This window comes from Amblyomma mixtum, chromosome 4, assembly GCF_055824585.1.
Source record: "Amblyomma mixtum isolate Tamu chromosome 4, ASM5582458v1, whole genome shotgun sequence".
NCBI lineage: Eukaryota > Metazoa > Arthropoda > Arachnida > Ixodida > Ixodidae > Amblyomma > Amblyomma mixtum.
In genome coordinates this window covers 33,812,062-33,838,828 of record NC_143015.1, presented here as the reverse complement: position 1 = coordinate 33,838,828, position 26,767 = coordinate 33,812,062, and the positions used below count along the sequence as shown (strand labels likewise).

General features: G+C 45.4%; 1 protein-coding gene across 1 annotated transcript in view; it reads right to left on the bottom strand.

Moving 5' to 3' along the window:
* LOC149346093 (uncharacterized) overlaps nucleotides 1–26,767 on the bottom strand; it is an 80,701-nt gene that overhangs the window by 39,689 nt on the left and 14,245 nt on the right. The window lies entirely within an intron of this gene.

The following is a 26,767-nucleotide window of genomic DNA, read 5'->3' as shown; positions in this document are numbered from 1 at the left end:
GGCGAGGACCTCGAGGAACAATGCGTCTGGAGGGTGTAGATACGGCCCGCAGGTGTGGGTTTCAGGAGCAGGGAGGTGTGGATGGTACAGGGCGTAGCCGCAGGAACCTCGAGGAGCCACGAAGGAGGCATCCGTGTAAGCTACACCCTGGGTATCAAAGAGAGGGGAATGGTGCTGTGCGGCCGCATGACGACGTCCGGCGTGCAGGACGGGGGACATGTTGGTCGGGAGGGAAAGGATACGAAGATTGGGGGCGGGGGTGGGAATAGGAGAGGTAAACGGGGAGATTGGAATGGGCGAGATACCCGCTTGAGTCAATAACCACTGACCCTGACGGGTAAGGGAAAGCCGGGCAAGCTGCGAGTCACGATGGAGACTGAGAAGAGAACGAAGAGGATGAAAGAGGCCTGTGGCAAAGAGCTTAGTGGTAGAGGTAGTGATAGGGAGGTTGAGAGCTGCCTTGTAGAGGCCCACAAGGGCAGTCTCGAGAGCGTTAAGTTGAGTCTGAGTGAAGGAAGCGTAGGGTGCAAAGTACAAGAAGACCTTGTTGAGGGCCAGCGCGTGGGCAACTCGGCACGCGTGAGCCTCGTGGAGACCTGAGCGTCGAGTGACCACGCGCCGCAGGAGGTGAGTTACAGAGTGGCAGGTGGTGACAGCGTGGTGAAGGGATTGCACATTCTGAGCCGCATGCAAAGGGAAGCCAAGAACTTTGCACTGTGTGACGACAGGAATGGGAGAGCCAGAAAGGTGGAGAGAGACGAAGTGGTTGTGTGAGCGCTGGTAGGAGGAATGGTTGAGAAGGAGAAGCTCGGATTTCTCAGGAGCAGGAGAGAGGCCAGCGGTGGTGAGAAAGGAGTCGATGAGCCTCCCTCTCTCTCTAACCTCCGCCCAATCTCCCTGACATCATGTGTTGGTAAGACCCTTGAGCGAATGGCCCTGACTCGCCTCTCTAATTTTCTCGAGACGAGGGAGTTCTTCCCTCATTCTCTCATCGGCTTCCGACGCCACGTCTGTGCACAGGACATGTTTCTGGTTCTCCAGCACACGTTTCTGTCACCTACCCCCACTCAAATTCAGGCACTTGTGACCGTCGATGTTCGCAAGGCCTTCGACGGTGTTTGCCACGACCACATCCTTTCCCAAATCGCCTCCCTAGACTGTGGCTCCCGCATGTACTGTTATATCCGCTCATTCCTCTCTAAACGTGTCGCTCGCTTTCGAGTCGACACCTATCTGTCCGACCCCCACAACCTCACCCGAGGCACTCCTCAAGGTGCTGTTCTCTCTCCTACCCTTTTCAATCTTGCTATGGCCCCTCTCGCCTCCCAGCTAGTATAGTGTGGTTAGTTATGAGCTCAGATGAATGGATGCAAATTTATTAGTGATGCCTAATGCAGCCTAACCTCGCTAGTAATTATACTGAAAATCTAGGGCAAAGCAAATATACGTACAGTTAGGTTGGTAAGAGCCCTCTGTAGAAAAACTTTCTAAACATTTCCACTGTTTAAATAACTGTTTTGATGAACTTTTTTACTCATCCATGCCAGTTATTGTTTTAAGGCGGAGGCTTGGGCAAGTTGGTACAGGCGCGGCCTTAAGTAAACGGAGCACGCTATTGCGTTCGAAGTGCCATCACGCTTTCTCCATTGGTATTGAAGGAGCGTTGTTTGTCTACAAGAAAGCCCACCAAACTCCGCTACCAGCATGCGCGTACCAATGATGGAAATTTCAATTAGGTGACGCGTGAAAAATATTCGAAGACAGTTGCGTGCTCCGTTTACTTTTGTCCGAGCCTGTACATCATAAGAATGTAAAATAGAGCTAGACACCGGACGACACGGGACAGCGCCTTGTGCTGTGTTGTTGTTCCTTCGTCTCGTGTCCAGCCCGTTACTGTCACTGGAACTTTGGTGCGCCAGCTATTTTCTCTACACTGCACCACCCAGTGGCCAGTTGCAACCAACGTGATCAGGCACAGCCATAAATAGCACACATGCTTGTGCAAATGACTGAATGGGGTGCTTCCCAAATGGTTGACTGATTTGTTTATGTAGGGTTTTCGATATTGATGTACTTAAGTCTGACACTATAAGTGGAAAATTCCACGCGAATGACTAAGCAGCAGAAACAAAAAGCTATGAGCCGTGTTATTTTGTCAACTGTATTTTGCTGCACCATTCGATTCGCTCTATCGCTTGGTTCTAGATTCCAGAAAAAAATTCTCACATCACCCAAAACTCACATCCCCCAAAAGACACCTGCTTGCCGTCCATGCTACCAGTTTTTCTAAATTGTTCTTCTGTCATGCACGTGCGCAGTCTAATCATTGCCACTACACTATACAAAGAGGAAGCCATTCTTGCCATGGCCACAAAATGGTTTGCGTCTCCCTGCCACTGATCTACACAGTGGAGCACTCATGACAGCCTTGGATATCAGAGAACCTTGTGACGTGTTCCAATAGGCAATATGAAGCAACTCCAAGATTTTATGTTTTCGCTCCTGTCAAACCAGGTGAAATCTTTGGATCTGTTCAGCGAGCTTCATTGCACAAATCCAAAATTCTGAGGCCAGAAAGGAAGTGGCGAATATCTGCATCTGTAGAGTTGCTCCCAATCGCCAACTGGAACATACCATTACAAAGTGAGAAGAAAGAATCTTCTTGCCTTACAAAATTTCACCTTGATGGGAATTTTCAATGCTCCACTATATGGATGAAAAGCACACCTCTTACCTGATGGGAGTTATACATTTCCTTGCTACGTCTAACCACACGCATTCAAATAAAGCCGTAAAATGCAGTACTGTAAGAAGTATGCTTACATAAAAGATTTCAGCTAGGAGTAAGAACACAAAAATAATGCCACAGTAACCTTTTCAAGATCCATTCCTTTCACGTGGTGATACAGTTTGTGAAGTAAGGTTAGGCGACCGAAATGGCGTCGACATGATAGTGGTTCCAACTCGGCACGTTGTTTTAATGCTGTGACACTGGTGAACCGTGAATAACCTGAAAAGATGAAGCGAACAGCACGGTTTTGCAGGGATTCAATGTTGTTTATGATGCATACTTGTTGAGGGTCCCATATGGCAGAAGCATACTCAACTTTCGGGTGGATTAGCGTGATGTAAGCAAGTTTTTTTAAGTGTGAAGGAGCGTGTTTGAGATTACGCCTAAGAAGGCCGAGTGCGCGATTTGCTCATGCTAAGATTGTGTTAATATGGTAATCGCCAGTTAGGTCAGACTGAGAGTACTTGGTACTTGTAAGTTGTTGTAAGTTCAACTCTATCATTATTGACGAAGTAGGCTCTTTATGCGGATGACATTACAATCTGGGCCACGCAGGCAACCTGGGCCACATGGAATCCTGCCTGCGAGCGGCGGCGACCATAGTCGACGACAGCGCGGCCTACTGCGAAGTCCAGTGCACCCCAGCTGAACAGGAATTCATGCACGTACAGCCCTCCCCCTGGGACACAACTCTGTTTCGCATCAGTCTCCCCTAGGGGCCGATCCAGGTGGCCAAGGAGATCGGTGTCCTTGGTCTCTTCATACACGCACCACGCAGGGTCGACACCAACCTGGCCAAACATCGCACGGTGGGAGACCCGGTGGGCCGCATGGTCCGCCGGGCCTCCAAAAATCGGGGCGTATTACGAAGCAAAGATGCACTGCGGCTTGCCCACGCTTTTGTAACGAGCAGAATCTTCTACTCAACCCTCTACTTCCACGTGCACAAACACGATGCTCACCAAGTGGAGGTCATCCATCGGACAGTCATCAAGTGGGCTCTCGACTTCCCGGTCGCCACGTCCGACCAGAAACGTCTGGCCTTGAGCGTGGTGAACACATTCCGGGAGCTTCTAGAAGCCCACTTAGTCAACCAATACACGTGTCTGGCACAGACCACGTCCGGTCGCCACCTCAAGGACCGGCTACACATAAAACACGACTACCCCAATGAGGAAAGAGAGAGAGTGCCAGGACCCTGGAGAGGCACCCTCCGGGTCCGAACCCTTCCGTACAACATGTCCAGAAAAGACCATAGCGGTCGTCGCCAGGCGCGTGCGGAAGCGTTGGCGCGATACTGAATGCACTGAAGCAAATAGAAAACTGGAGTAGCAGAAATGCGTTGCTGATTAACACAGCGAAGACTAAAGTCGTTGTTTTCAGAGGTAGAAACAAGAAGGTCTGTCTCACTGAGAATATATTCCTTCAGTCCGTACCCTTAGAAGCTGTGCCTTCATTTAAAACATTAGGTGTAATATTTAATGAAAGAATGTCATGGGATGATCATGTTAGATTTGCAATAAATAAATGTTCACGTATTATTGGTCTTCTTTACAATAACCGTGAGATACTGCCGCGAAATGTAATGCTAATGCTATATAATTCATTGATACAATCTCATTTCAGCTATTGCCATTTAACCTGGGGTGCAACAACAGCAGGCAATATTCAGAAAGTACACTTGTTACAGAAAAAACTTCTAAGAATTGTTGAAAATGTTTCGCATACCTACCATACGGCCGCACTTTTCTTAAAGTATAACTTACTTCCAATTACTAAGCTTTATGACTATCGTCTGAGCAAGTGTGTGAAAAAGGAGGTGTTGAAGAATATATCTTTTCTATCCAAATTAGCTGGTTTAGAAAATCAAGATGCAATGTACAACACAAAAAATATAGCACAATGGAACGTAAAAACATACAGAACTTTCTATGGTAATCAAACATTAGAAAATAAACTACCACGACTTCTTAACAAACTCGCACAAAACGATATTGATCTCCAAAACCCAACACGCCACAAACTGTTCGAGTATTTTTTACACTACACCTAACCTTTTTTTTCTGTCATTTGTTTACCTAATTCTTCTTTCTTTCACCATCATTGTAAGTTTTCTTTCCAGCCAGGACAATGCTGTTGATTTTATGCTGACTACTGTAACCTGATAACAGCTCTGCTATATGTATTTTTTTCCTTTGTTATCTGTATTTCCTGTATTTTATTCTTTTTCGTGTGCGTGAAAAAAAAACAAACCACTGCATTGCTGTCAAAGTGGGGGCCCGTGGCCTTGTCAAGCTGTCAAACGGCAGCTTTTACTACGGGTCCCCGCCATCATCTGTACCATGGTGGGAAAATAAAATTTGAATTTGAAATTTCAATTTGATACTATGGTAACCAACAACACGTGTATTACGTCTACGTTACCAGCCCACACTACGGGGGGTGGTACACGGCCGCAGTCGTACTCAACACAAACACAGTTAACTAACTCACTTTCACAGCGTAAAGCGCAGCACACGCGGAGGAGATTGCTATTGCTCTGGCTCTCACTAATCCCAAGTCAAAATATCATCACCGACTCCCGAGGGGCCTGTCGGAACTGTGAGCTGGGCTGGGCTGGGCTCCCCCGCTTGCCTGGCACATACTGCAATATAGCTGCCGATGCGAAGATCAAACTCCACGCAACCTGATATGGGCCGCCGGTCACCAGGGACTCAGGGAAATGAACAGGCCGTTCAGGCCGCCCGCGCACTCTCTTCCCGGGCTATCTGCCTGTCCTTGGAAGGATACTCCCAATCAGACAATCTGGCCCTTACATTCAAAGACATCACCGATTGCTACAAGGAGGAGCACCGGCGCTACCCGGCCCCTTGTAAGGGTCTGGATCGCGCTGAGGAGCGCCTTCTCATCAACATTCTCACTAACACTGTACTGTGCCCGGCGGTGCTTAAACATTTCAATCCATCCTTTGATGGCGCGTGCCACTTCTGTGGGGAGGTGGCTGACACCTTCCACATGGTTTGGGCTTGTCAATCAATCTAACCCCCCAACCGTAACCCCACCTGAGAGGACTGGGAGGCGGCCTTGCTTGGCTGCCATGAACTAAAGACCCAAAAGTCCTTGGTTCAACGGACGCGGGCGGCGTTGCTTGCCAATGGGGCCCTGGAATATAGGCTCCACATAGTACTGTAAGGGAAGATAAAGCCCTACCCCAATCATCTCTCTAAAAAAAATTAATACAGGATCAATGTTTTTCGCCACCATCACCAACAGCGAACCGATGCTAGATGCTACAACCTACGAAGACGCAATGCGGAATACAAGCGAGTCTGGGTCTGGGCGAACATTCTCCGCCGCGGACTGAGTGGAAAACTTTTGCGGCGCTATTTCGGCCCGTACAAGGTCCTTCGTCGGCTAGGTGAACTGGACTATGGCGTCGTCATTGAGGAAGTGACTGCATGTATACGGTTCGCGGCGTTCTTTTCTTTCAAAGAAGCATAAACCCGATTCTTTGAAAGAAAGGTGACTGGAAACAAGCAGCGAGTGCGGAAACACACCGCCCTTAAGCGCGCATTATAGGGCTTTAGATGGCGACATGGAAACTTCTGGTCGCACGCGGCTTCGCGCACACACTCTGCGCTGCGCTTCATGCCACCGCCGCTGATGAGTCGACGCGCTGCACTCGCGAAAAACCAAACATCACAAACACAAATGGCATCCTGACGGCGCCGGGAAGAGAGGAAAGAGGATAGGCAGGCGATGCGGTATGCACTCCGGACCGACCAGCGCACCGAGCCAGATTCACGTGAGCGCCACTCGAGGTAGGCGATGCGGTATGCACTCTTTACCGACTAAAAAAGTAGGTGCATTCCATGCAATCACTATGTGATTCTTGGCTAAGTTCTCTGTGAAATGGCGTACGTGCAAGCTTGGGACGTTACCATCAATACAAAAACCATGGCTACAGTTTTGCCCTCCTTCAGTCGGGTACGGCTAGTGTGCGGCAGCGCCGTGGTCTACGAATTAAAGGGGCTGCAATTTGCAGTTCCGAACTGCTACCGTGACACAGTGCTAGTTTACGTGGTGAATGACAGCTGTCAATTGCCTGTGCAGTTGCACGCGTCTCCGGCCTTCACGGCGCTAAACGCCCCCATTACAGGTTGTGGCAGACAGTTCTCTGGAGTAGCTAGCGGTGATAAATCATTAGTATTGCTGTGTAATCAGTCTTCCAGTCCTCCAGCGCTCTAGCTTACTGATACTTGATCTGGGTTATACGATGTCACCTGTCTAGAGTTTCTGTTGACAACACGCGTCTGTAAGCGAAGTTGACATGTGAGCAAAGCCAACAACAGGAACAAGGCGCATTTTTATTTATTTATTTATTTATTTATTTATTTATTTATTTATTTATTTATTTATTTATTATACCTTAATTTATTATACCTCAAGACCCGAAAGACGCGGGTTCGATCCCGGCCGCGGCGGCTGGAATTTCTTTGGAGGAGAAATTCTAGAGGCCCGTGTACTGTGCGATGTCAGTGCACGTTAAAGAACCCCAGATGGTCGAAATTTCCGGAGCCCTCCACTACGGCGTCTCTCATAGCCTCAGTCGCTTTGGGACGTTAAACCCCATAAACCAAACCTATACCTCAAATGCCTCAGGTGGGGTATTACATGAGGGGTGGGCTTATTACAGGCTTTACGTTATTCTTTCGATGAATGACTTGAAGCGGTCTGGATGAATGTGGCGAACTACTTCGGCAGGAAGGCGATTCCAGTCCTTTGCTGTCTGAACGAAAAAAGCGTTCAGATGCGCAGCTGTATGTGCTGATGGCGGGTAGAGTGCTTTGCCGTGGTTAAGGCGGTGAGAGGCTCGATGTGCAGGGACGATGACACAGCTTCCAAGTAATGAGTGGTAAAACTTGTGAAAAAGGCATAGTCTGGCTATTTTACGACGCGAATCGAGGGATGGAAGATTAGATTGCAACTTCATATTAGTGACATTGAATGATAGGAGTAGTTCGAATGAATGAATCTTGCTGCACGATTTTGAATGGATTCGAGGGCGACAGAAAGATTTGACTGATGAGGGTGCCAAACTGCACATGCGTACTCCAATTTGGGACGGAAGAGTGTCATGTAGGTAAGCTGTTTTATAGAAGGAGGTGCTAGTGGTAGGTTACGGCGTAAAAAACCGAGCACACGGTTGGCGTCTTTAGTAATGTTAGAAATATGGGACGCCCAGTTCAGGGAATTAGAAATGGTGACACCAAGGTATTTATAAGATTCAACAGCGGAAATTACGGAGCCAGAGATATAGTAATTTGGTGAAACAAAGGACTGCCTGCGATGAAATGTATTTAACGATGTTTTGTTAGTGTTTGCTGCACCAAGATTCAATGTAGCCTAGGTCTGCTTGCAATATTTCGAGATCGCTGCTGTTAGTGATAGGCTGGTAGACTACGCAGTCGCCGGCAAACAATCGCATGTTAGAAGTGATACCAGTAGGCAAGTGATTAATGTAGATTACGAAAGCAAAGGGCCGAGTGCTGTGCCTTGTGGCACAGCAGAAACAACGAGGTGCAAGGGGGAGGAGTGTCCATTAGCATGTACGAACTGTTGACGGTTAGTGAGGAAGCTTTGTAATCAATCAAGAATGAGAGGGTTAAGGTTCAGTCGTGAAAGTTTAAAAATAAGCCGTCTATGGGGAACTTTGTCGAAAGCTTTCTCAAAATTCAAAAATAATGCATCTACCGGTATGTTAAGGTCTAGGTTAGTACTAATGTCATTAATGAAGAGAGCTTGTTGAGTGTCACATGACATACCTTTTCGGAAACCGTGCTAACACGGATGAAAGAAATTTACTGATATAAGGAAATTTACGATGTGAGAGTAAATTACATGTTCCATTAACTTCGAACAAATGCTTGTGAGGGATATAGGACGATAGCTCTTGCATGAAGACGGCAAACCTTTTTTTGGTACTGGAATCACCTTGCCTACCTTCCAGTCCTGTGGCACCACTCCAGATGATAATGATTGCTGAAATATGTACGAGAGTATTAGGCTTGTGATATTTTTTGTGTTCTTGAGTAGTTAGGAGTTGATCCCGTCAACACCGGCTGAGGATGAGACCTTAAGGTTGTCTATTAAATTCTCGATGCCAATAGCGTCAAAGGTAACGGCAGGCATGACTTGGTGATTGTATTTCGGGAAATCTGGGAGGTTACCATCAGGCTCATTAGTAAATGGGGATGAAAATACGGAATTTAGAGCTTGAGGCACTGCCGGATCAGGAATAGGATTGTTGTGTTCGTCGAGAAGAAATAAGGGATTGGATTGGGTTGGGTTAATGATTTTCCAGAATTGTCTAGGATTTGTGAGTAGCATCCGATGCGCTGCTTCAGTGTTTCCTAAAAGAGCCCATCAATTAACAGCATTTGCGTACGCTGCGCATATCGGGCATCTGTGTGCGCCCTCCCCTTCTGGCACTAAAGGGAATCAGAGCTAGGGGAGCAAGGCGCGCGAGAAGGATACGAACACAGTCGCCTCTCCGCGCAACCGTCGTTTCCCGATCAGAGCCCTCAAAATTCCGCACTACAGGAGCAGTGCGGCGCTTTAATCGCGCAAACTTCATTCCAGGTTTCATATAAGGCTGAAAAGAAAACAATATGGAAAGAATGTTACGCCATCAACGGGTTATTTTGCAACTAGGGTGCGGTTTGTCGCCACGGTTTCGAGGGTTCAGATCACAGAGGTTAGCATACGAGGCCGTTGGCATCGAAACAGCGATCACGAAGCTATTCACGAAACATCACGATACAACATGTAAATGCCATGTTAACAACATAGACGCGTCTTCTGACGCCGCATAACTGTCAGCATACACAGAGAAAGGAACAGGTTCGATTTCAGCTTCGCAAAAGAAATGGATGCAGTTCTGCTGAGTGACCCTTCAACAGCTTCCACTAGAAAAAAAAAATACGGAGGAACAAAAAGAGGCTCCGCCATACCCATGGCTTAACGGCCATGGGTATGTCCCATTAAGCCTGAGGACATCATCATCATAATCATTGTTCGAAACAGGGTTCGTCCCCGAAGGTCATAGCGGGGTCTACGGAGCATCTCCCAGGACTGCACCCTCTGAACAAACCGGTCGCCAGGTCGGGGGGAGCCTGTACCCATATACGGTGGGTATCCGACGGTGGGTTTCGAACCTGCCACCTCCCGCAGCCGAGGCGGGCGACCAAACCACTAGGCCACGGCTGCGGTGATAGCGCGCTGTTTTCTTACAGTCATATAACTGCAGCTGCGCGATATCTTCCTGATTCCTTAGATTGTGTCGAAATGTTGTACAGTGATGTTTGCAGGCTGGCCCTTAGCGAAAAGTAATATGTTTGGAATATACGGTGGTCTATTTAAATTGCATTCTAAACATATTTTGTATTCATGAATGCTCTAAAAATATGCAGGAAATACGTTTCTGAAATTTCATGCTTTGGTTTGTTTTGGGTTTAATGGCACATACGCAGCTAAGGTCACCATGAGACAGCCACAAGGTGTAGAAAAGTTTTCAGCAGATTTTTATAGAAAAGTAAAATGTGGTCGGTGGTGTAGAGGGCCTAAAACATTAGTTGTACTGCCTAGTAATGCGAAAGCAAAGTCATTTTAAAATGGCCATGAATAAAAGTTATAAAAAAGTTGGGAAGCCTCTGCAACCATCCTTGGCGGGGCAAGCATGTCGAGGCTCCCAACTGATCAAAAAAAAAAAAAACCTCAGCCTTCTTCTCAGGAATGAGAATGTGGCTGGGGCTTGGGTAAAAGAGTCGCTTGTTGTAAAAAAGTATATATAGGGGGTGTTTCAGCGAACTCTTTCAAAAATTCCTAAAGATAGGAAATTGCTGCGGTGGACAAAATTTGCCACAGGAAATACTATAATAATGTAGCTAATTAACTAAAATCTACTAAGTAAGTTTTTAATGAACACAGTTGGGTGGCTAGTACCAATAAGGAGTTTGAAGGCAGGGACAAGATGATGTTATATGAGTTTTTAAAGCGAAGAAAAATTCTTTCTCTAAAGCCCTGCAGCGCGAGGAAATCTGGCGTTTTTCCCGCACGAAACCAAAAATCGGTGCACGAGTAGCGCCGGAAGTCTAGTGCGAACACAATGTCCGCTGATGACGTGTATAGTGGCGCGCAATTTGAGACGTCTTTGCTAATTTCCCCGGCTAGGGAGCCTCAGCGCTCAGCCTAGACCGCGGCCGGCGTTATCTGCCGCTTCGTCACTCGGCGCGCGAAAGAGGATAGTCATCGCCATCTATCCGACCGTCGATGTTGAGAATCCTGATAAGCGCTGCCTGCAGTTTGCTTTCTTTCTTCTTCTGTTTCCGCCACTTCTTATCTGGCTACCGGACGGGCGAGATGTGAGGCGTCACCTTCCCTTCATTTATCCATATGCTGAGCTGCTGCTCTATAATCGCTGCATGTTAGGAACCGCATCAGGCGTAAGTTTTGTCCGCGTAACGAGGAGGGCTAGCACGACAGTGGGTGCATCAGGCAGTTGTCCTTGCAGTCTGTAGTTCCAATTTCACAAAAAGCGTTGACATTTCTGTTTGAGGTGCTTGGCGTGCGACACAGCCATTGCAGTGCCAGTGTTTCAAATTAATTGAATGTACGGAAGTGTCGTCTCGGATTAAAACTTCAACGCCGCTGCGTGTAAATCGTGGGAATGGTCGCGCCAGCGCAACTCCAGTACTCAGCTGCCGAGAAAGTGGGCATTCTGCTCGCTTATGTCACCGCGCAAATGGACGCGGAGCTGGCATCCAGACTGTATGCTGCCCAACATCCTGGTCGTCGTGTGCCGACTCGCCCCACATTCACATCGATATTTAATCGATTTAGGACCACTGGATCAGTCCATGTTCAGAAAAGGAAAAGGCAAGCCAGTGCAACCGACGATTTTGAGATTGATGTCCTCGCTTACGTCTCTGTCAGGCCAGAAGCAAGTGTCAAGGAAATAGCAAGTGCATGTGGAGCGAGTCCGACTTCAGTTTGGAGGTCACTTTCAAGACACAGCAACCACCCATATCATGTGAATCTTCACCAGGAACTGACACCAAATGACTTTCGAAAACGGCTTGATTTTTGCAACTGGTGCCTACTTCAGTGCGACAAAGACCCGGGATTTCTCCAGAGAGTGCGTTGGACGGACGAGGCCCAATTTCGCAGGGATTCAAATGTCAATTTGCACAAGGCCCATTATTGGTGCGATCAGAACCCGCATTGGCTACGACAGCACAAGCACCAGGCAAGATGGTCAGCGAATGTTTGGTGGGGCATTTATATTGGCCGTGTAATAGGTCCTTACTTCACTGACGGAAACCTTACTGGAAAGAAGTACACAGATTGCGTTCTAAAGGGCGTTGTCTCCGAATTTGCCTCGGAGATGCCCCTGGCAGTGTTAAAAAAAAATGTGGTTCCAGCATGACAGAGCCCCGCCGCAATTTTCTTCATCCTCTCGGCAACACATGGACGGCTTCTTTCCCAACCAATGGATTGGGCGTGGTGGAACCACAGCCTGGTCTCCTAGGTCACATATTTATCACCCTTGTAATTCCTCCTGTGGGGATATGTAAAAAATCGTTTTCAAGACGGAACCAGTCAACCTCGATGACCCGAAGCAACGTGTAAGAATATCACTTGAAAATATTCCCAGAGAGATGCATTTATCTGTTGTGAACTCCACGAAAGACCGCATTCTTCTGTGCATCGCAATGGACGGAAAGAAATTTGAGCACATCATGTGAAGATTGGTTGTTGTCGTCCCAACTGATAGTGCTTTCGTGGAGTGCCCACATGTGGCTGCAACCAACTAAGAAAAAACCATATTCAAATTTTGTTCATTCATGTGTGTTGTAAGACTTGAAACTGCTTAACATCTGAGGTAAAGGTATCATAATCATGGACTACGTTTATAAATCAGGAGGTGTGCCTGCTCGTGCACACGCCAACTGTATCGAGGCAGCAGGTACGAAACAACGTCGTGATGTAATGCCAAAAAGTTTTCATCTATGAAGGCATTCTCGTAGATGTTAGGTGTCAAGGCTACAAAGAATAAAAGAAATGAATGCTTGATAGAAATTACACAATGCATGTCAAAATACCGGCAGCGCTAAAGAGAACTCTGTACACTTTCAAAGAAGCATGGTTTTTTCCTTTCACGTAGCTAGAGTGAGGAGAGAAAAAAAAACTGCTTCCTGTGGTGACTGCACAGGCAGGGCACAATTGATTGTAAAACATTTTATTCGCCGGAAAGAGCTTGGTAAGAGGCCGCGTTAAGTGGTCGAGAGTACGCAGCCCTCGACGACTTTGTCAGCCCACTCCACCGCCAAAACTTGCGTTCTGGGGTTAGAGCTAGCCAGCACGGTCTCCCACCGCTCGAGAGAACGAGCGGTAACTAGATCACCCGGAGGTGGCTCTATTTTCAAGTCCCACAGGATGTGATCGTAGGTGGCTTGCTGGCCACAGTGTTTACAGTTTGGGTTGTAAAGATCTGGATAAATGTGCGCGAGGAGTGATGGGGTGCGTATCGATCTCGTCTGTAGACGACGCCACGTAACCTCTTGTTCTTTAGTCAGGCTTTTGTCCTGAGGGGGGAAAATTCTCTCTAGTTTAAACTGATTCGTGAGATCATGATATGGGACCATGGAGTCCTTCGTGAAATTCAGGCAGCCAGACTCATCCACTGCCCGGTCGACGAAACCTTGGGCTTTGTGTGGGCTGCCTCGTTCCCCGGATTCCCCGAATGGGCTGGGACCCATATCAGTTCGGAATAATTTGGTGGATTCTAAGGGAGGTGGTTGTAATACGCCCTTTGGCGAAATTATTAATACCCATTTTGGAATCGCTGAGGATGATGCTCTCTTGGGTATGCGCTAGGGCGAGGGCTATAGCCGCCTCTTCTGCCGTGTCAGAGGATTTCGTTTTGATTGTTGCCGAGACGATGTGGTCACCATTCTCGTTCACAGCCACAATTGCAAAGGCATTGATATGTTTCTATTCTGCCGCACCTACATAAAGTGTTCCAGCACACTGTCCGTATTTATTATGTAAGGATTTGCCTCGTGCTTGTCTTCTGCCCTCATGGTGTAAGGGGTGCATGTTTTTGGGGAGTGTATTGATAAGTAGGGCCGTCCTATAGTCGCGGGGTAAGTCTACTTTAGCATCTTTATTCGTAGGTTGAAAGTTAATTCCAAGCCTGGTAAGAATACTCCTGCCAGTCCTGGAATTGGCTAATCTCGCTGTTTGAGCCATTAAAGGGGCTTCTTTCAGTTCATTGTAGGTGTTATGTATTCCTAACTTCATAAGCCTTTCGGTTGAGGCATTCAGTGGGAGTCCTAACGCAGTTTTGAAGGCCTGCCGTATCATGCTATCCAATTTGTCCTTTTCAGCTTTCGCAAATTTGACATAAGGGGTGGCATAGAGTATCCTGCTTAGCGCAAAGCCCTGCACTAGTCGGCATAAATCTCTTTCCCTCACCCCTTGTCTGCGATCAGCTATGCGGCGGATTAATCGCGCCGTCGCTTCTACCGTGCTTTTTAGCTTAGTGAGTGTGTCAGTTTTCTTTCCATTTGTTTGTAAATACAACCCCAGTATTCTCATGGTTTGTACCTCTTTGACAGATCGTCCATTAACATAGATGTTTATATGCGGGGGGGAGTTGTAGTGCGCTTACCGCTTTGTTTATGACGGATCACGAAGAGTTCAGATTTTTGCTTAGAACAAGTGAGGCCGGATTCCCATGCGCATGCCTCAATGACTCAATGATGTCCACTGCTTCTTGGAGTGTGTCTTCTATGTAGCCTTTGCATCCTTTGGTTACCCAAAGTGTAATGTCATCTGCATAGAACCTGTGATGTAGGTCTGGTATTTGTGCCAGTTGGGGGGGGGGGGGGGGGGGGGGGGGGGGAATTTTGATGAGGGAGAGGTTAAAAAGGAAAGGGGACCGGACGGAGCCCTGTGGCGTTCCTTTACTTCCTAGTGTGATTGGAGCAGACTGTATTGTTCCGACCGTTATCACTGCTGTTCTGTTAGTAAGGAAGGATCGGATGTAGTTGTACGTCCTTTCTCTAGGGTTGATTTCTGACAAGTTTGTCAAAATGGCTTTGTGGGTGACGTTGTCGAAAGCTTTAATAAGGTCTAAACCCAATATTGCTTTCGTTCCTGTTCCCTCGTCAGCTTCAATGATGTCCGTATGTCTGTGTTAAGCTGCAAGAGTATGTCCTGGGTACATAGTTGGGCCCTGAATCCTAACATTGTTTCAGGTAGGAGGTTCATGTCCTCCGCATAGTTTTGAAGCCTGTTGAGGATGACATGCTCCATGAGTTTGCCTAGGCATGATGTTAATGAAATTGGGCACAAGGCCAGCGCCAATCTGTTTCTCAAAATCGACGCCCACGTAGCTGGCCGAGCGACGAAGCAAAAGATAGCGCCGGCCGCGATCTAATCCTAGCGTTGAGGCCCCCTAACCGGGAAAAACAGCGCAGACGTTTCAAATTAGGCGCCTCATTCATTTCACACGTCACCAGCGCATGTTGCGCTAGCATCAAGTTTCCCGCGCGCCTTTTGCGCTGAGTTTCGGTTTTATGCGGAACAAAGCGCTGGTTTTCCTCGCGCTGCAGAGCTTTAGAGAACGACTTTTTCTTCGTTTCAAAAACTGATATAGCATCGTCTTGTCCATGGCTTCGAACTCCCCTTTGGTACTAACCACCCAACTGTTTTAATTAAAAAGTTAATTATTAAATTTTAGTAAATTAGCTACATTACTATATAATTTCTTATGGTAAGTTTTGTCCGCCGCAGCAGAGAGTATATTCCTGAAAATATTTTTTTTTCTATTTCTGGTCCTATCTTTAGGAATTTTTGAAAGTGTTCGCTGAAACACCCGCTCTATAATGTGACACCCATGAAAAGCCGATACCTATTCTGCGTGGTCGGCGTTGCTGAAGAGAACGAGGTTGGTGGCGTCTCGTGCTCGGCAAGCGAACCCAGCTGTTTTCAATCCTCCGTCCCGGTCTTAATAAACTTCTGGGCCTAACAATATTTTAATAGATTTACAATTAGTTTAAAATACATGCTCTGTTTAAAAACTTAAAAACCTGTGTAATGCCAACAAGTGCATCTTCTCCTAAGAGCAAAGATGGACGAAATGGTAGGTTTTCTATATAAAATATTGCGAAATGCTCCTTCCTCAGTGTTTCCAGTTTTCTGCATGAGAATAAAACATGGTTTATTGTTAACTCACCTTCGCATAATTCACATCGGGGCTTGTCTCGTTTGGCTGGTAGGAAATTATGCGTGAGGTGTGTGTGTTGTATACGGAGACGGCAGATAATCATTTCTTTGAAACGTTCCTGGTGGGTGCAGGACTTCCATTCTCCTAAAATTGGTTTTACAAAGTGTAATTTGTTATTTCCTTCATTGTTCCACGTGGACTGCCATTTCTTCCTTAGTTTACAGTGTGCTAAGTTCATGCAGTCTTTAAAGGGCATATTTACTTTCTTTATTTGCTTGCCGCAAGCTTGACCAGCGCAGAGGTCTGCTCTTTCGTTGCCTTCAATTCCGACACGACTCGGTACTCAGCAAAGTTTTATATTTTGTCCCTGAGCTATGGCTTTTGTTATGTTGTGTATGATGTCACGAAACATTGGAGTGGTTGCATTTCTGGAGTGCAGATCTGTAAGTACACTGAGGGAGTCTGTTAGAATAATACTGTTTCTGAGGTTCTCATTTACTATTTTTCATACGGCTACGCACACAGCATAACATTCTGCTGTGAAGACAGATGCACAGTGTGGAAGTCTTACTATTTCCTTCTCAATTCCTCGTACCTCTGCGCTTCCTACGTAGGTATCCGTTTTTGAACCGTCAGTATAAAAGTTCGTGAAACCATTGTATTTTTCTTCCAGTGAAAGAAATTCACGTATTATTTGTTGTTGTGGAGTTGGCTTTTTGTGAAATTGAGGAAGGGTGAAATCGCATATCGCTGGAAATTTGTACCGTGGAGGCAGCAGTTCTCGTCTTAACGAAATGCTGGGCAATGTGTTCAGTACGCCGAGATTCTGGCAAATCTCCTCAAAACGCAATAGCATTGGCCTGGTGGTTTGCGGTTTGGTGTTAGACTGTTCTAGATGGACACTTTCTAACTCTTTCGTAACAGATATGTTTTGGAAGGGAACGGATTTTTAGAACATATGAGCACGTAGGTATGCTTCTTCGATCTGTAAGTGATGGTTCGTTTGTTTCAACATAAAGACTATTTATGGATGACGTCCTGTAAGCACCACTGGAAAGACGCAAACCCAAATTATGCACTGGATCTAGTAGTTTCAAGTAGGATGGCCTTGCTGAACCATACACTATGCAACCTTAATCTAAGCAGGATCGTACCACAGAGCGATAAATCTGTAGATGATGATGATGAAGAAACTTTATTTCCGCCAGAAGAAGACCCGCGCCCTTCCGGGTCTGCACGCAGGAGTCCGCGGAGGGGCAGCGTCGCAGATGGAAGACTAGCAACGATATAGTCGCGCAGCTTCTGACGCCAGGCGGGTAGTGTATGGTTGTATGCCAAGGTCGGCACTTCTGAGTATGGTCTCCCATTCCTCTGCATTATTAATTCTGCCATATCCTGGGGGACTGGGGCATCTCCATAGTATGTGTTCGAGTGTAGCAGTATGCCCGGAGAACTCGCACACCTCCGCATCCTCCGTCGTGTCACCTCCTGTCCAGCTCCTCCAGAGCGGGGATGCGAAGTTTCTTGCTTGATTCTTCTCCAGTCATAGGCCTCAGCCGAGCTAAGCGATCTATCCGGGATCTATCCTTTTGATCTTTTTATGATTGTCTGTGATGCTATTAAAGGTGTTGGTTTCCCCTTCAGTGCTGAATTCGCATGAGGTGTCCACGGCTCCCCGGGGTAAAGAGGAGCGGGCGGTCTTGTTTCCAACCAGACCCGAGTGGGCTGGGGTCCAGATGACTAGAATACGGTGGGCTGGGATGAAGTCTTTTAGATATTTAGCCGCCATTGAATGGATGCGTACGTTACTGTAATGTCTAATTGCGGCTTTGCAGTCGCTTACTACGTATTTGGTACCTGGCTGAGTTAGAGCGATCGCTATTGCAACCTCCTCCGCCACAACGGGTTTTAAGTCAAGGTGTCTTACAACGCCTAACGTTATGACTGTGTCTCCGACGGCTACGGAGACGGTGTCTCCTAGCGTGCCTACCGCGGAATCAGTGTAGGCCACGGTTCCCAGTGGCATCTTGCCTAGCTTGGCAGGGAGCTGTGCGACCCTGCTTTTCCTTCTGCCTGTGTCGTGGATGGGATGCATGTTTTTGGGTATGGGAGCGATAATAAGATCCTCTCTTATTTCACTCCCCAGATCTGTTCTAGTGTTCACTGCATTATCTACGATTACCCATTTCGCTAGCTCTAGATATTTCCTTTCTGCGGGTGTGGATGTTAGTCTTTCGATTTGCGATGTTCTAACCGCTCCAGTCAGTTCTCTCCAATTGTTATGCAGGCCCATTTTTTGCAGTATATCATTGGACGTGGAAATGGGCAGCCATAGCTCTCGTTAAGACACATTTTCTGAAGATTGTATCTAATGCCTTTTATTCGGTTTTGTTTATTTTCAGGAATGGGGTTGCGTAGCATATCCTGCTAACGATGAAGGCCTGCGTGAGTCTTAGTTTGCTGGACTCTGAGAGTCCTTCCCCCCTTCTCGATACCTTTCTGAAGGCTCTGACGACAAGTTCAGCTTGCGCTTTGAGCTTGTCCAGCGTAGTTTTGTTTTCCTTTTTCTGTTAATATACATGCCTAGGATTCTTACTTCCTCGACATTTGGTATCGTTATATTTTCAAGTGTAACCTCGATTGCCGGTATCCTTTGACTGCTCTTGCTGATTGCTACAAAAAGCTCCGACTTTTGCGGAGAGCAGCTGAGACCGCGTATTTCTCATGCTCGTTAATGATATCCGCTGCCTTCTGTAGCTTTTCTTTCATTTCTAATTCACCTCCTTTGTTTAGCTAGACATTTACATCCTCTGCCTAAAGGCTGATGTTTCATTTCAATCTCTCTAAGCTTGCAGGGAAGGTCCCTCATTACCATATTAAAGAGAAATGGGGATAGGACAGCCCCTTTCGGGGTTCCTCTATACATTCCATGGGGAACTCATCGCATGTGATGCCCTAAAAGGTAATGATTGCAGCCCTGTCCCTTAGGAACGATCGGATGTAGTTGTAGGTGTTTTTTCCTACGGCTATCTCATTTAGCCCATCAAGGATGGTGTCATGGCTGACATTGTCAAAGGCTTTCTTAAGATCTATACGTAAGATCGCCTTCAGGTTGACGAGGTCCAGCTGATCTACTATATCTCCAGAGTTTTTGAGCCCGGGCCTAAATCCGACCATTTCATCTGGCCAGAGGCCGTTATCCTCCATGTATTTAGTCAGTCTGGTCAGGATGACCTTCTCAAGCAGTTTCCCTACACGTGATGTTAGTGAGACCGGCCTGAGGTTCTCCAAGCTCGGAGGTTTGCCCTGCTTGTGTATAAGCGTGATCTTGACCTTTTTCCACTCTTCGGGGACAGCGCCCTCTTTCCACACTTGGTTGAGATACCTAGTTAGGCTATTTATTGATTCTTCATCCAAGTTTCTCAACGTTCTGTTATCTACTCTGTCGAGCCCCGGGGCTGACCTTCGTTTTAGCTTCAGCAGTTCCATCCTGACCTCGGCTCTTAATATGGGGGCATCCAACTCTTCATTTGGTTGTCCCTCATAGTCCTCATATTGAGCGGCCCCATGGGGAGCAATATACAATGACGTGAGCGTGTCAATAAGTTGCTCATCTGTGCCATTAAACTTATGCCTAGCTTTTATTTGCTCAGTTCTCATAGCCGTCTTAGATTTATTTGGATCTATAAGAAATTTGAGCAACTGCCATGTACTGGATTTTCCCATGCTTTACTCCATTTCCTCACATCTATTATTCCATCCCTGAGATTCCAACTGTCGAGCGTACCTTTCTAATTCTACGTTGTGTCGAGCTATTTCACTCCTTAGGTTGGTGTTCCACCTTTGACGTTTCAGCTGGTTATTTAGCTGTTCCTTCCTTTTGTACATGCTGAAGAGCCTGCTGTCCATTCTATCTTGGGAGTTATCTACGTGAACCTCCTCAGTTGCTCTTTTTACGTGCTCAAGCAGCGTTGCCGTCCAGTTCTGGATATAGCTTATGTCGCTATGCTCATGTTCTTCTCTGATAGCTCTGAATTTATGCCAATCCGTAAGCTTCTCTTGCCTGTAGGTTGTATGTTTCACGTTGACATTCCTGCTGAGCTCGAGCTCCAGCAGAAAGTGATCGCTACCCAAATCTTCCTGTCGGTTCCGCCATTTCACAATACCAACGTTACTACATAGCGTAAATTCGGGAGATGTGTCCGCTGTTACGCTGTTACCAGTCCTCGTGGGACAGGAGATGTCAGTGGCTATGTAGAAATTGGCTGCTACTATATAATCCAGTAGAGCTTAGAAGGCTTGCCCTGTCAGAGCCCCAGTGTTTGTGTGAAAGGACTTTGAGTATATTAACTGATCGAGAAGCTTTCTTTTTGAACGCATTTATGTGAGGCAGGAAAGTTAGTTTTCGGTCGGATGTTATGCATAAGAATTTCTGTTCAGTTTTTAAAGGTAACTCGGTTTCATTTAGATGTAGTGCGGGCTCTGTCTGTAGGCTCCGTTTGAGTGAAAAAAGCAAGGACACTGTTTTCTGTGGGGAGAGGTGGAAACCATTCCTGTCTGCCCATGTTGTCAGTTTATCTACTGTAAGCTGCATTTGACTTTCTGATGTGGATATGTTGGAGGATGTGTATGCTATTTGCAGATCGTCAACATAGACAGAATACATTATGGACCTTGGGATTATTTTCCTAATAGAATTCATTTTTACAACAAAGAGTGTTGTACTTAAGATGCATCCTTGTGGTACCCCATTCCCAGGCGTACATGGAATGAACGGTTAGATAAAAGTCGTTCAGGCAGTTCAAAATTCTACCTCGGATGCCAAGCTCGGCAAGGTCTTGAAGAATCCCGAAGCTCCGGGTTGTGTTATACGCCTTTTTTAAGTAAAAAAAGACTGCAAGATTGTGCTGTTTGCGTACAGAAGCATCTCTTACAGTATTTTGAAGGCGAACGAGGTGATCTGTAATTGAGCATCCCTTTTTAAAACCACATTGATGGCTGTCGACAAGTTCACAAGATTGGAGGACAAGTGTTAATCTTATATTTAGGACACTTTCGAAGGACTTGGCGAGGCAACTGGTCAGGGCTACGGGTCTATAACTGCTAGGAGATGTTGGTGGCTTCCCGGGTTTAAGAAACGGTACAATAATAGCTTCCTTCTAGGCTTTGGGTATTTTCCCCGACACCAAAATTTTGTTAAAAATCTTAAAAGTGCCTCTACGGCAGGTTCATAAAGATGGGCTAGCATTTGGTAATGTACTCGGTCTGGGCGGGGTGCAGTATGTTTAGCGGCAGAAATTACTGTTTGGATTTTTTATATCGTAAATAAATCATTTTAGGGTTCATTTGTACCGCTAGGTGCTGGCAGTCTTTGCTTCTACGCTGTGTTTTTGTGTTTTAGAAAAGCTGCTGTGTAGTGGGATGAGCTGGAAATTGCAAAAATATTCGCCTAAAATATCTGTCTGTTCTTCTAGACTCGTCTGTACGCAGGGAGCAGTGAGAAGTTGGACTGTGAACGGAGAGTAGTTGCCATTTAGCTTTCTGACCTCCTCCCACATTTGTTTTGACGTGGTCGAGCTGTTTATCGACGAAACAATTTTTCCAGGAACATTTTAGGCACTGCGACGAATATAGCGAGCTTTCGCTCTTGCTTTTTTGAAATTTATAAAATTCTCCTGTGTAGGATATCTCCGCAAAATGCCCCAGGCTTTGTTTTGCTTCTTTTTTTCTTCTTTACATTCTTTTGTGTACCAGCATTTGTGATTTTGGTTCACTATTACATAGGATTGAGGAACAGCTTGGCGTGCAGCGGCAATAATACAGTTTGTGAAAAATTCGTGAAGTTTGTCTACACTCAGGTCGCCAGAAACTATTTTATCTAGACTGGCTTTTTCACGGAACGGTGCCCAGTCGGCTAAGTGCAGTTTCCACCGTTGCGGTTTAGTTGGGATTACTTCGGGTGAATGTGCTGAGCTAATTAGAATGGGTAGATGATCGCTTCCATATGGTTTATCTCAGACATCCCAATTACAGCCTGTAAAAATAGAGAACGGACCAAAAGATAAATCTATACAACTCACTTTTCCTGACCTAGGAGAACAATAGGTTGGCTTGCCAGTTTTTAAGAGATAAATGTTATTGCAGTGTATCAAATCTTTAATCAGTTGACCTCTATTGTCGGTTTTCTCCCTAGTACAAAGCAGGAGTGGGTGTTAAAATCTCCTATCATTAAAAAAGATTCTGGTAATTGATCTAAAAGGTCTTCTAAATCGTGGGTTGTTGTTTTAAGATGAGGATCTATATATACGCGGCACACTGTAATTCTCTGTGGTTGCGGCACGCGGCTGCTGACCCGAAAGACGCGGGTTCGATCCCGGCCGCGGCGGCCGAATTTCGATGCCGGCGAAATTCTGTGCGATGTCGGTGCACGTTGAAGAACCCCAGGTGGTCGAAATTTCCGGAGCCATTCATTACGTCGTCCCTTTTAGCCTGAGTTGCTTTGGGAGGTTAAACCCTAATAAACCCCTAAACCAATCTTCCTCGAAAAATACAGCACTTGCCGCAGGGTTCAACTTGACGTCACAACGAAGATGTAAATTTGTATGTGTGCCGACACGAAGTGATTCCAACCCATATAAGCCTGTTTCTTTATCGTACCCTTTTTTTATCAGAACAGAAGAGAGCGATGTCATGAGCATAGGGCAAAGTCATAACTTAACGCTGCGATAGCGACAAGCTATGATTGGCTCCATTTTAGAGTCTAAAGTTGGGCTAGTTGGTGGATGTTCATTTTTAAAACGGGTACTGCGCTAACTAGCAGGGACAACAGAAGAAGACCGGATGCGCGCTGTCCTGTATTCTTATGCTGTCCTTTGTTACCGCAGTACCCGTCTTATAAGATCAGCCTTTTTTTTGAAGATACTGAGATATAGAAGCAAATATAAAACGCGAGTTAGAGAGTCGATGTCGAACAGGTGATTAAAAGAAAAGATGCTTGATAAGCTCTTGGTTGTTTATAGGGAGAGCCAGTGTTCCCACGAGGCTTTTGTTTGATGGGGTCATGGATGGGCAGAGGGGATCGCGTATGCTTTCAGAGCATGTGGTATAGAGGGTCGGGGGAGAGGTGGTCGGATGAGGGGTCTGGTCAAAGGTACAGGTCGGAGGTGTGGCGGCGAGAGACTGGATAGTCAGTTTTCAGGCTGTGGAAAAGTGTATATCTGTAATTATATCTGCCCATACAGTCCAGCTTGCTCCCTCAAGAGGAGGCGGTAACATAGAAGTCGCATGCGGCTGTCCTGGCGACACCCGCGCAAGTACTCTGTGTAGGAGAAATTATTATTATTTATTTATTTATTAATACTGCAATCCCAGGAAGGGATTTTCGCAGGGTGAGCATACAGAAAATAGGTAAGTACAAATATTAAGAAAAAAAAGTACAAAGGCCACAAATTAATAATAAGCAACAAAAACACAACAGCAAAAATGAAAGGCTCAATGACGTAACACAGCAAAAAAGTACAATAAGGTTTGGGGCATATAAATACACTACTATCAAGTCATCAGTGAACATGGTCAACAGGGAATTAATGAAATGAAGAAAGAGCACCAAAACGATCACAATATTAAAGTCAGGTCATAAAAAATTGGAAACGGGAATGCATGACAGAGGACATTATTGTGTACTGAGGTTGCCGATAAATGATGTTACAGATAGCTGTAGGACTTCGTCGTTAGTAAGTTGATTCCACTCCGTTACTGTTCGCGGAAAAAAAGAATATTTAAAGCAGTTATTACGCTGGGTGAAAGGGGTGATTGTAAGATTGTGACGTTGTCTTGTAGAATAACCTGAAGAGAAGGATATTAGTCCATCAATGTTAATTTTAAAATGACCTTTGACCAATTGGTATAAGAACTTTAGTCGAGCAACGCGATTCCTTTCGGTTATAGATATTAAAGCAGCCCTGTTTAAGAGGTCACTTACTGATGTGCGTCCATAGCTATTGTAAACAAAACGTACTGCTTTCTTTTGTATTTTTTCAATTTTATTTACGTTTGTTTTGGTGAATGGATCCCAGATTATTGCCGCATAATCTAGTATTGGAAGGACAATCGATTTATACGCTAAAAGCCGAACTCGGGGTGTGGAAAATCTCAATGCACGCCTAAGAAAGAAAAGTTTACGGTTTGCATTATTTACAGTTTGATCAATGTGTTTAGTCCAGTCAAGGTTGTTAGTAATCCATAGCCCTAGATATTTGTAGTGTGAGACTTCGGAAAGAATGTTGTTATCAAATGAATATTGGAACATCAGTGGACTTTTCTTGTGAGTGATTCTCATATACACGGTTTTTTGAAAGTTGATAGGCATCTGCCATGCATCACACCAGGCATTAATTTTCTGAAAAGCCTCATTAAGTTTTACCTGATCTGACATGTTTTTAATTTCGGAGTATAGCACACAATCATCCGCATATAGTTTAATATTAACAGGAATGTCTTTCACGATGTCGTTAATGTAAATGATAAACAAGAGTGGGCCAAGCACTGAGCCCTGAGGGACGCCAGAGTCAACAAAAACAGTTTGAGAGGAATGTTCCCCAAAAGAGACATATTGCTGACGGTTATTCAAATATGCTGAAATCCAATTAATGATTTTGTTATTTCTGAGTGTGCTATTAATTTTGGAAAGCAGTTTTTTGTGAGAGACCTTATCAAATGCTTTGGCGAAATCCATAAAAATGGCATCTGTTTGGCTACTATTGTTAATAGCATTCGCAAAATCGTGTATAGTCTGAACTAATTGGGTACAAGTAGAATAACCTTTCCGGAATCCGTGTTGGAAATTTGTAATAAAATTGTGTTGTTCAAGAAAATGGGAAATGTGGGTGTGTATTATGTGTTCCATAATTTTGCAAACTGTCGATGTTAATGAAATCGGTCGGTAATTATTAATGTACTGTTTGTTTCCATTTTTATGAATTGGTTGGACTCTGGCTGTCCTCCAGTCGCCCGGAACCTGTCCTTCGTTTAGAGACCTAGAAAAAATTATGAACAAATACTTGGACACCCATTCTGCATACCTCGTTAGGAATGCATTGGGTATTTTATCAGGCCCAAGGGATTTTTTTACGTTAAGATTCAAAAGCATTTTAGTTATACCCTGTTCACTGATGACAAGATCAGGCATCGGAGGTAAGCATGTTTCGAACACAGGTTGTATGCCATTATCCTTAGTAAAAACGGATTTGAAGTATTCGTTAAAGGCGGTTGATATTACCTTTCCGTCATGTGTTAATGTGCCATTGATTTCAAATGCATGAGAATCCCTTGATACTGGTGAGATTGTACGCCAAAATTTTTCAGGCGAGCTAGTTATAAAATTAGGCAACAAATCGCCAAAATAATTTTCTTTATCAAGTGCTACTTGTCCTCGTAGTTGACTTGACAGAGCGGAAATTTTATCCAGCAGGCCTTCAGGTTGGACAACTGCTTGCCTTTTCTTTTTCAACTTTTTTAATTTTCTACGCATTTGTATTGAAGTGCGGGAAATCCAGGGATTGTCACGTTTTGCCTTTTTAACAATGCTTGGCACAAAACGGTTAATACACATCATAACCAGATCCTTGAATGAAATCCACAGATCGTCTACATTTGCGGTAGACTTCGAAAAACTATCAAAATAAAAGGATAAGGTATCGATTATTGATGTGTCATCAGCGCGTGAGAAGTTAGAAAAACATGACTGCTTTGGATGCCTGTCAATAGCGGCATCAGATAAGGTAAGGAACACGGCCTGGTGATCGGAGATTCCTGGGATTATTTCGCATTTTGTTTTAGTACTAATAGATCCGCTTACGAAGAAAAGGTCCAGTATAGATTTAGCGCCATCGTGTACCCTGGTGTACTCGTCAACAAGTTGGGATAAATCAAATGCAAATGCTATGTCCAACATGGCATCACCTGTTTTGTCGTTATGGTTTTTGAGGGACATCGTGCGCCAGTCAATATTAGGCAGATTAAAGTCGCCAGCTAGAATTATCCGATCGCCAGGTTTTAAATATGTGTTCATGTAAGTTTTCAAATCATTTAAAACCGATATGGAAGAAGAAGGGGGCCTGTACAACACACCTATAATGTACCTGATTGTACCACAATATGTTTTACTGAAAATGCACTCTACATTAGGCACATCAGGCATCCTTAAAACTCGTAATGATTTCTTGTATATCATACAGACGCCGCCACCTCTTCCAGTACGGTCTTTCCGGAGTACATTGTAACCAGTAGGCACGAATTCACTGTCGAAAATTGCATCATGTAACCATGTTTCGGTTAGCACAGCAATGTCTGAATCGTTAGTAAAAAGGAGCCCTTCAAGCTCGGTTACTTTATTGATTACACTTCTGCAGTTAATGTTTAAGATTTTCAAGGATGTAGGATCATGCTTTTTCTGTCAGTTTTTTTTCTTATTGACCAATCTGACGCGCTCTCCTTTCTGGGCATCCCATGCAAACATAACACTATCAATGCTAATTTTATCAAAGACCAGCTTTACCTTAGCGCCATTTGCTTTTTCTTCCGCTGCGCTGTCCCATAAAAGTTTACGTAAGTCACGCACGCGCTTTGAGAAGTCTTCCGAGATAGAGTACGACGATCCTTTTAGTTTGTAGGCTGCTTGTAAA